Consider the following 8,577-nt stretch of genomic DNA (forward strand, 5'->3'; position numbering starts at 1 on the left):
CTCTCACAGGACACTATGCGCGAGGAATGCATGCTGTGAGACTTGGAGTTACCTCTAGTCCATTTCGCGTCGGATGTGTGGAAGATGAGGTGGAATCATCTCAGCACCTTCTCCCTAGCTGCCTGATCTGGCGGGGTTAAGATCTAGGCATCTTGGCATTTACTTTTTTGCTATTGTTTTTGCGACGTTGACATTAAAAATCTGAAGAATTTCATCTGCAGCACAAAGCGGTTGACATAAACGTAGCACAGTCATCGTTCATAATCCACACACTCTAAACCCATCCTCCTAACCATCTCACCACCAGCTCGCTCTGCCCTCTTCTTTCATCCCATCGCTATTTTTCTCTTTCACCTCACCTCCTTCTCAATGGTATCACAAAGGACGAATCCGTTTATCTTCGTCCAAGTGTGCTTATACCTTGAGCAACCATTTCAACCTAACCTAACATATCTCACTTTGCTGTATTCTATGTATTTAAATATTTACTCATTCGTGCATACTCGAAATAAATTCCAAGTTGACTGGTGCACGAGACAAGGCCTTTTTGTCAATCCGAACAAAATTACCATAGTCTTGTTCACGAGATAACGGTAATTGGATGGACTTAGGCTTCCAGCAATAAAAGGTGTGACACTCAGTATCTCTGATAAAGTTAAATATCAAGGATAACAATCTTAGATAAGAAACTGGCTTAGAAGACAATGTTTAACTGAATCGTTCATTAAGGCTTTTCTAACAATGCCGTGAAGACTTTGGTAAAACCTGTGGTTCAAGGCTGGCTGTGGTCCTGTGGATAAACATTTGATGTCAGGCTTCCATTGCGTGAGCAATGGAGCAATCCTGAATGCATTGAGGGAAGTTTGACGGATATTTTCTTTACCGATGGGTCCAAGAATAAAATAAGGTCTGGAGCCGAATGGTACTTAAATGATAGTAATAAGTATTACTATGCTATGGGGGAAATGGCAACTGTTTTCCAAACGGAAATTTTTGCCATTCTAAAAATAAGAGAATAGGTAGTTGAGACGAAATGGAGCAGGGAAACAGATTGAAGTCTTTAGTGGCAGTTAGGCTGCACTAAAGGCTCTGAAGAATGCAAAACAGACTACAAAGATTATTCAAGAACGTAAGAAGATCGGACAGGCTTGTACTTATATGGGTTCCAGGACACTCCGGTGATCAAGGAAACGAAATTGCCGATGAATTGGCCAACCACTCATTAGCAGGTACCCAACAAGAACCAGAGCCAATAATCGAAATCAGATCTGCAGGAATCATGAAATGGATCGGCGATTATGTATGAAATTTATATAAAAAGCTATGATCCAGTCTAGAACCGCGCAGAATTGACAAGCCCGAACAGAAAACTGTCGAGCTTTCTTTTTTGTAAAACTTGGTAGAAAATACGCTCGCTTGATGGGCGCTATTACTACAGGATACAACCCATAGGGTCAGCATGTGAGCACCGTTTGAATCAGTGAGGGCCCGATGGGCGTGTCCTGCTTAGAGGCGGCGGATGGCACTCACGGAGAGCTAGAGCAAGACTACGACTTTTCGGTCACAATGTCATGAGAATGAGAAAAAATCGTACTCTTAAGCTTAGGGATATTTTAAGATTTGCCAAAGAATCTTTCAAATGTTCACAGGACTAGCTATCTCTGTCTTTGTCTATATTCCCTCCTATCTCTTTCTCTTTGGTACTTCTCTCCTTTTCTCTTTGACTATCTACCCTTTTGCTTTCCAGCGCTTTGAATACAATAGGCTTTTTAACCTGAGTGTTTCAGGAGTTCCCAAAGCGCTCGGTGCTTCTTGGCTCGCCGTTTTAAAATTTTAATTACAAGAAAAATCTAAACTTGTGAAATAATAATTTGGGATATCTACGTATCCAATTACATCCAATTTCATTTTTGAATAACTACTTTACGATATAAGAAAATGAGTTTGGCCTTTGCGCGCTCTAACGGTCAATTTTTTTTATTATGCAGCTGTCTACTCAACAAGTGTTAAATATAATTAACGTGTGACGCCATTTGCACAAATTATGAATCTTCTAAATTTTGTGCCACCTTGTATTACTTTTCCGGCAACGCTCTGAATAAAGGCAAATACAATTCTAACTAATCATATTTCTTTCATTGTGACGTCATAACAAAGTTCTTTACGCACATCCATACACTCGTCTGAATTTTTTCAACTCTTAATAGCATTTATTTTTATCTAGCAATTTTGCTTCTTTGCAATCAAACAACTTGTAACATTTAAATTAATCACATTTCTTAGTGCTAAACTAAGCCAAGATTCATAAATAATTATTTGTTCTTCGCACGCCATAACAATATTAAAGATATCTTCTGCAATCATGCCGCTAGCACACAAACCAGACAGAAATCATATCTTTGTGTAATTAAAAATCTTAGGCGGCAGCCATTGGGTTCTTCTTGGCCTTAGCGTCTTTCAAGGATGTATGCGCCAGTCTGCATATTTGTATTTGTATGAAAATCTATTATTCTTAACGCTGTTTCTGCTGACACAGTTTCCATCTCATTCTTATTTGCGCATATTTCCACGCTTTTCGAATTTTCCTTTCCGTTTCGCTGGTATTCGTTGCTCACTCCATCGCAAAACCATGTAAAGAAGTACTCCACTTTTAAAAACTCTCAAGCACGGGCGGGCGTGCGTGTATGTTTGTGTGTATGTAAATATGTGTGTGTTAACTCGCTTAAGTGAATGCTTTTATTTTTCTTTAATTGTCTGCACGTTTTAATCTAATTGTTTTTCAATTAATGCAATTAGCATTTAGTTAATTTCTTCTTTTGTTTGTTTTCTCTTTTTGTTTTTTCATCTTTCACTTGCATTGTTTTATTGGGTGTTTAACAGGGTTTTAAATATTTGTTGTATCACAATAAGTGCCTTCGATTCGCGACTTCTCTGTTCGCTAAGTTTAAACTCTGCTCGCTCGCCGAAAAATTTGCATGTGACAGCAGTAAAAAAGTTAGAGAGAAAGATTCGCCGCTAGCGAGTCTGGTTATACCTCTTAAAACTGTTATAACTCATGGTGAAAAGATTTTTAGAGTTGTACTACTTAGCAGACCGTTATTCGGCTCTGAGCGAATTTGACAGATATGCAGACGTCACTCGTTGTGTCCTTCACTAAATTTTGTGAAACACAAAACGAATGACCTAGAATACAAAGTTCTCCTCAAAAAAATTTGTTTCACCATACTTAACGAGCAAACCTGGTATATATCATGCTTTGGTATAACCAAGGCGAATTTATTACAGGTGACAGCAAACACATATAAGTAAACCCCTACATGTATTTGTTGTTGCGTTTGGTGCAAGCATCATGTCAAAATCAGCAAGCAAATGTAAACATACGAATGTAAACATACCAATACATACAAACAAAGCATATCATTTTGACGTAAGCCATACCTACGGCGAAAAATTCAGCTGGGTGAATGCTGTCACCTTATTAAATCCACCTTGGGTATGACTAACTACTTCAAATGCTCCCAACTCCCTGTGAAGAGAGTTTTATTAGACCGTGTTCATACAGAGCGACTTTGTTGCTTCAACTTTGCGAATTCTCTTTTGGTGTTGCCTTCGGATTTGCATATTACAACTCCATTTTTTTTTTTTTTTTTTTTTTTTTTGTTTATTTATTTTCAACTAATATTATATTATTAAGTACTACAATAAACAATAGTTTTAGTATAGTAATGATGTGTCGTACAATGTCTCTAGACGAGCTCTCAAGTACGTATATTATCTGATGTCGAGTAACTTTTACTTAGTATTGAAATTAATTTTGTTTTAACTTAGAAGTTATTAAAATATTTTATAACTTTGATGCAGGGAAAAAGGGAACAAAAACGATGCATAGATTATTGTTTATAATAAAAGGCTTAAAAGTAGTAAAAGAAGGTAGTCAGACTAGAAAGGTGGTATGAGTTAGTGTTGCGTGTCATTTGTTAACCACCAGCAGTTTTTAATGGTAAGGGTGGATTCGATTTTGTCGCAGCTTGAAATATATGTATTATTTGCATTAAGTGTTTTTGATGTGATTATTTTATTGTTCGCTCTTCTGAATATGTGATATATTATTGGCGTGTGGTTTTCGTTTTATATAAAGCCTTTTTTGTCGAGGTATAAGAAGGATTCGGGAGGTGGAAATCCATTAGAAATAGCTAGTGAGAAATAATCGTCGCTTTCGTAGTAAAACGCTCTTATTAATATGTTATTGGTATTATATAGGCAACGCCGGATATGTTTTCTTATTAAATTTATAATATGACAATCAATTCTGGGCACTTTCGCTGTGTTATATAGCTTTGAGTTCGAGATGTATTTGGTATAGTTACTATTTTGTGATCTATATAAGGAAGTACATGATCGTAGTATTCTTCTCTCAAGCTTCCTTAGTCTTTCCATATATGAGGGTGAAATGTTGTACCAAATTGAGCAACCATATGTGAGTATCGGTCTTACCAGGGTTTGATACATTAATATTTTGACTTTCTTGTGGACTAATTTCGATGAAAACATTCTTTTATAGATATGGAAAGCTCTTGCGGTCTTCTCGACTTGGAGGTTAATGTGATCGTTATAGTATAAAAATTGATGAAGGTGAATACCGAGATATTTAACTCTCTCAGTGGTTTGAATAGGGATTCTGGTTTCATTAGATATAATATTTAGGTTTTTCCATTTTTTTCTGATATTTGAGTTGCATCTTTTTATGGGTGGACGAAACAAAATGCTTTTGCATTTCTTTGTATTTATTTTAAGATGCCAGTTTGCTGTAAAATCTTCTACGATATTGTATTTCAGTTGTAGATTTCTGTTAATATCCTCTATTGTTCTGTCTGGATGGTAAATGACAATATCATCAGCAAAGGCTATGATATTGTCTATTTTATCCAGCAAGTCAAGTATAAAGAGATTGAAAAGTACTGGCGCATTTACTGTCCCTTGTTGCAAACCATTTGCTATATTAAATTCGCGCTTACTTTTCATATTATTTATATGTACTGAAAATTTTTTATTTGACAGCATGTTATAAATGAGAATGGCGAGGTGAACCGGGAATTTATAGCTTATGAGTTTAGACATCAGGCCTTCGATCCACACTTTGTCGAAAGCTTTTTCAATGTCTAAGAAGCAAGCTCCTGTGACATGTTTTTTATTCCAGCTCCAGTTAATTTCGGAGGTCAAAAGGTTAATTGCGTGTATAGTTGAATGTCTATATTTAAACCCAAATTGCATAGAATTCACTAAGTGGTTGGTTTCAGTGACCCTATTTATATTTATGTTGATTACGACCTCAAAAACTTTACTAATGTTTGGTAACAAGCTAATTGGTCGGAGATTTTTCAAACAGTTTTTGTCTTTCTCTTTTTTTGGTATCACGATCAGTTTAGCTGTTTTCCAAATAGGAGGAAAATAGGCATTATTCAACATGTTGTTGAATAGTGTGCAATATTCTGAAATTAGTTCTTGGGATAAGTTTTTCAGAATGATGTTAGGTATTTGGTCTAAGCCTGAGGACAGTTTACTTTTCAGATTGGAAAATATATCTGAGAGATCATCGCTTCTCGGCCTTATGGCTAATATCAAAGTGTAGTGTATCAGCTTAACATAGATAGATCCTCCATCGGAGGACAACAAATGTTAAGCTGATTTTAATATATCTAGCGAACCGTCACTCTCGAAAAGAGTGCGGGAATTTTTTATGTATCACCCCGGGGGGGAAATGTCCCCCCGGGGAAAACGGTCTTGAAGCCCACTTTATCTGTTCTTATCAGCTTAACATATTACAACTCCATTGCTTTCAATGGTTTAATCTTTGGTCTACAGTCGACAACAACATTGAGAAGAATGAGAAGGCAACGGGTTTTGAGAGAGCACGAGCATGAAAATTCACGAGTTGGAGCAACAAATGTTTCCCTGTATGAAGATGGTGTTATTAATACTGATTAAGTGCTTCCAAGTAAATGTAATTTTTAGCAGCTCTTTTACAGCGATAGAAACATATGATTTTTTGTATGCGAGCTGCTTCATCTATTCGCTACTCGATAACGCTTGACGAATCGAAGAGGCCTAACATATGAACGCTTTGTTTTTATTTAAGGTACTGTTTACAGGAAGTAATAATGTAATGGCATATGGCTCGGATCTATAATGAAATGTTTAATGTTTTCCATTTTAATGTTTTTAATTAATCCACCATCGTCCACCAATCATCGTCATGAGAGATAAGGGCAGTTTCAAAGGAGACTGGATTTTAGGCCTTTCCCGCTCCCTACATCCAATTCCACCACATCCAAACAAAAAACATTCGCATGCAATTGTCATGAGGGGCAACAGAAATTATAAACTGGGTCCCTCCGGCTCCCACCGACACCGTACCTCCGAACGGCAGATGGTTTTTTTATACCAGAAGTTTTTCATAGCAAAAATACACTTGGAGATTTGCCATTGCCTGCTGACGAGTGACTGCTATTAGAAAAATAGTTTCTATCAATAGGTGTTTCGCTCTCACGGTTTCGAACTTATGCTTTTCCGAATGATAGTTACACAGCAATTGCAGCATTTGGCTATGAGAGGTATAGTCTGGATAGTAACTAAATACTAAGAAAAATGTCAAAATTTGGTGTCACATATGTATGTAGGGGAGAATGGGGAGTTGTGAGACATTGTTACCGTTCGGCATTATTCATTTGTTTACATTCGATTTTAAGTGTCAACAAGTGTTCTCGATGCGATCTCACTTTTCAGCTAGCATTGGTCATATTTACACGCATTCGACGCGTCTCTCCAGTTACTGTGTTTTGGAATTTCTCGGTAAGTTTTTTTCATCATTTGTTTTGCGATACATTCGATCAGTTGTTGAAGCAAATTGCAAATGTTAATATATACAAGTTATTAATTGTCCTATTAGCTTTGAATTTACACATTCACTTGGGCATGAACGTTCGATGTGTTTATGACTACGCGGCCATTTATAAAAAAAACGATTTGGGGAGTTGTAAGACAACAAATGTGGGGAGTTGTGAGACACCGTTTTTTTCGACGTTTTAATGCATCTTTCATAAGTACCTCGCAATATTCATGCATTGTTTGTACATATATCATGATAGTTTTTGGTTAAATTTGAGTTTTTATTGTTTTTCCGCTTTTAAAGTTAAGCAGAAAAAACTCCATTCATTGCAATGTATGCGATCGAGCTGTGCACCTAAAGTGTGCCCATTTACGAACTGGTTATTATACATGTTCTCACTGGGAATCATCAGATTGATGGCATTGCATTTTTTAAACACTTTTTTATAACAATTGTCTTTTCTTTTTTATTTTTCATCTTAATAAAGAACTAACAACTAAAATAAGTCATTTTTATTGATTTAAACCATGGTGTCTCACAACTCCCCACATTTTTGTATTTTGTATTATATTTTATATTATTATATACAATTTTAATTTTAAGGAAAATTGTAGTTTTGTTAAATAGGCCATACCAACAGCTTCCAGTATTCATTGACTAAAGATTCCATCGTTGACATATGCAGAATATTAAGATTTTGAGTAATACGGGTCCAAAAACAAAACCCGTCTCACAACTCCCCATTCTCCCTTACATAGTATTCCATTACTTATGTAGGTATTGTTTCCGATGTACGAGTGAATTTTTCAGTGATGATTTCACCTGTGATCAACATCTCACATAGTATGTCACCCTTGTGATTCCACTTAAAATACAATATATGTAGGTACTTGTCAGTACCATCAGTATCCACGAGCATTTTGCCTATGTTAGCAACTACCGTCTAGCAAACAAAGTCAGCTTAGAGAAGAATCCCAAGCGCTTTCAGTGAACTGAATAGGCAATTGAATTCTATTATACTTCGTGGTATACGTCTTGCACTTTGCTATTTTACTCATTTCTAAATCAAGCTTTATATGATGATCCGGATTTTTAAGAGAATAGAGTGCTCATAAGTATCGATAGGTTAGATTAGATTGAAGCGGTTGTCAACTGTGGGTCACACTCAGGCCCATTGTAATGCCGAGAATGGTAAATCTGCATCTGGATAGAGCAGGACATTGGCACAGAAGGTGCAAGATTATCTCTTCCTGTATATACAACTTCTTCAGAATAATGCGTTTGTACACCCATCCTCTGGGCTTGCCTGCCGATTAGGCAATGCCCCGTTATAACTGAAATCCATGTGCTAAGACTATGCTTTTGTTGGCTTAGTAGAGATTCTGGGCGTTGGTCTGAGTGTCGGCCAAAATTGCCGCGCGGTTCTGCAGGTAGTGTCATTACGCCATCTTTCATTCACAGCTCTTACAATTTCCTCAAGAATAAGTAGGCCGCCGTAGCTGAATGGGTTGGTGTGTGACTACCATTCGGAATTCAGAGAACTTAGGTTCGAATAAAAAAACAAAAATATCTGCCGTTCGGAGTCGGCTTGAAACTGCAGGTCCCTCCATTTGTGGAACAACATCAAGACGCACGCCACAAATAGGAGGAGGAGCTCGCCAAACAACCAAATAGGGTGTACGCGCCAATTA

The 8,577-nt window shown here is 36.9% G+C and overlaps 1 pseudogene; it reads left to right on the forward strand.

Moving 5' to 3' along the window:
- The first annotated feature begins 5,592 nt into the window (after positions 1-5,592).
- On the forward strand, positions 5,593-5,709 carry LOC128856163 (U2 spliceosomal RNA; annotated as a pseudogene).
- Positions 5,710-8,577: the final 2,868 nt, after the last annotated feature.

Source organism: Anastrepha ludens, chromosome 2 (genome assembly GCF_028408465.1).
Source record: "Anastrepha ludens isolate Willacy chromosome 2, idAnaLude1.1, whole genome shotgun sequence".
NCBI classification, from domain to species: Eukaryota; Metazoa; Arthropoda; class Insecta; order Diptera; family Tephritidae; genus Anastrepha; species Anastrepha ludens.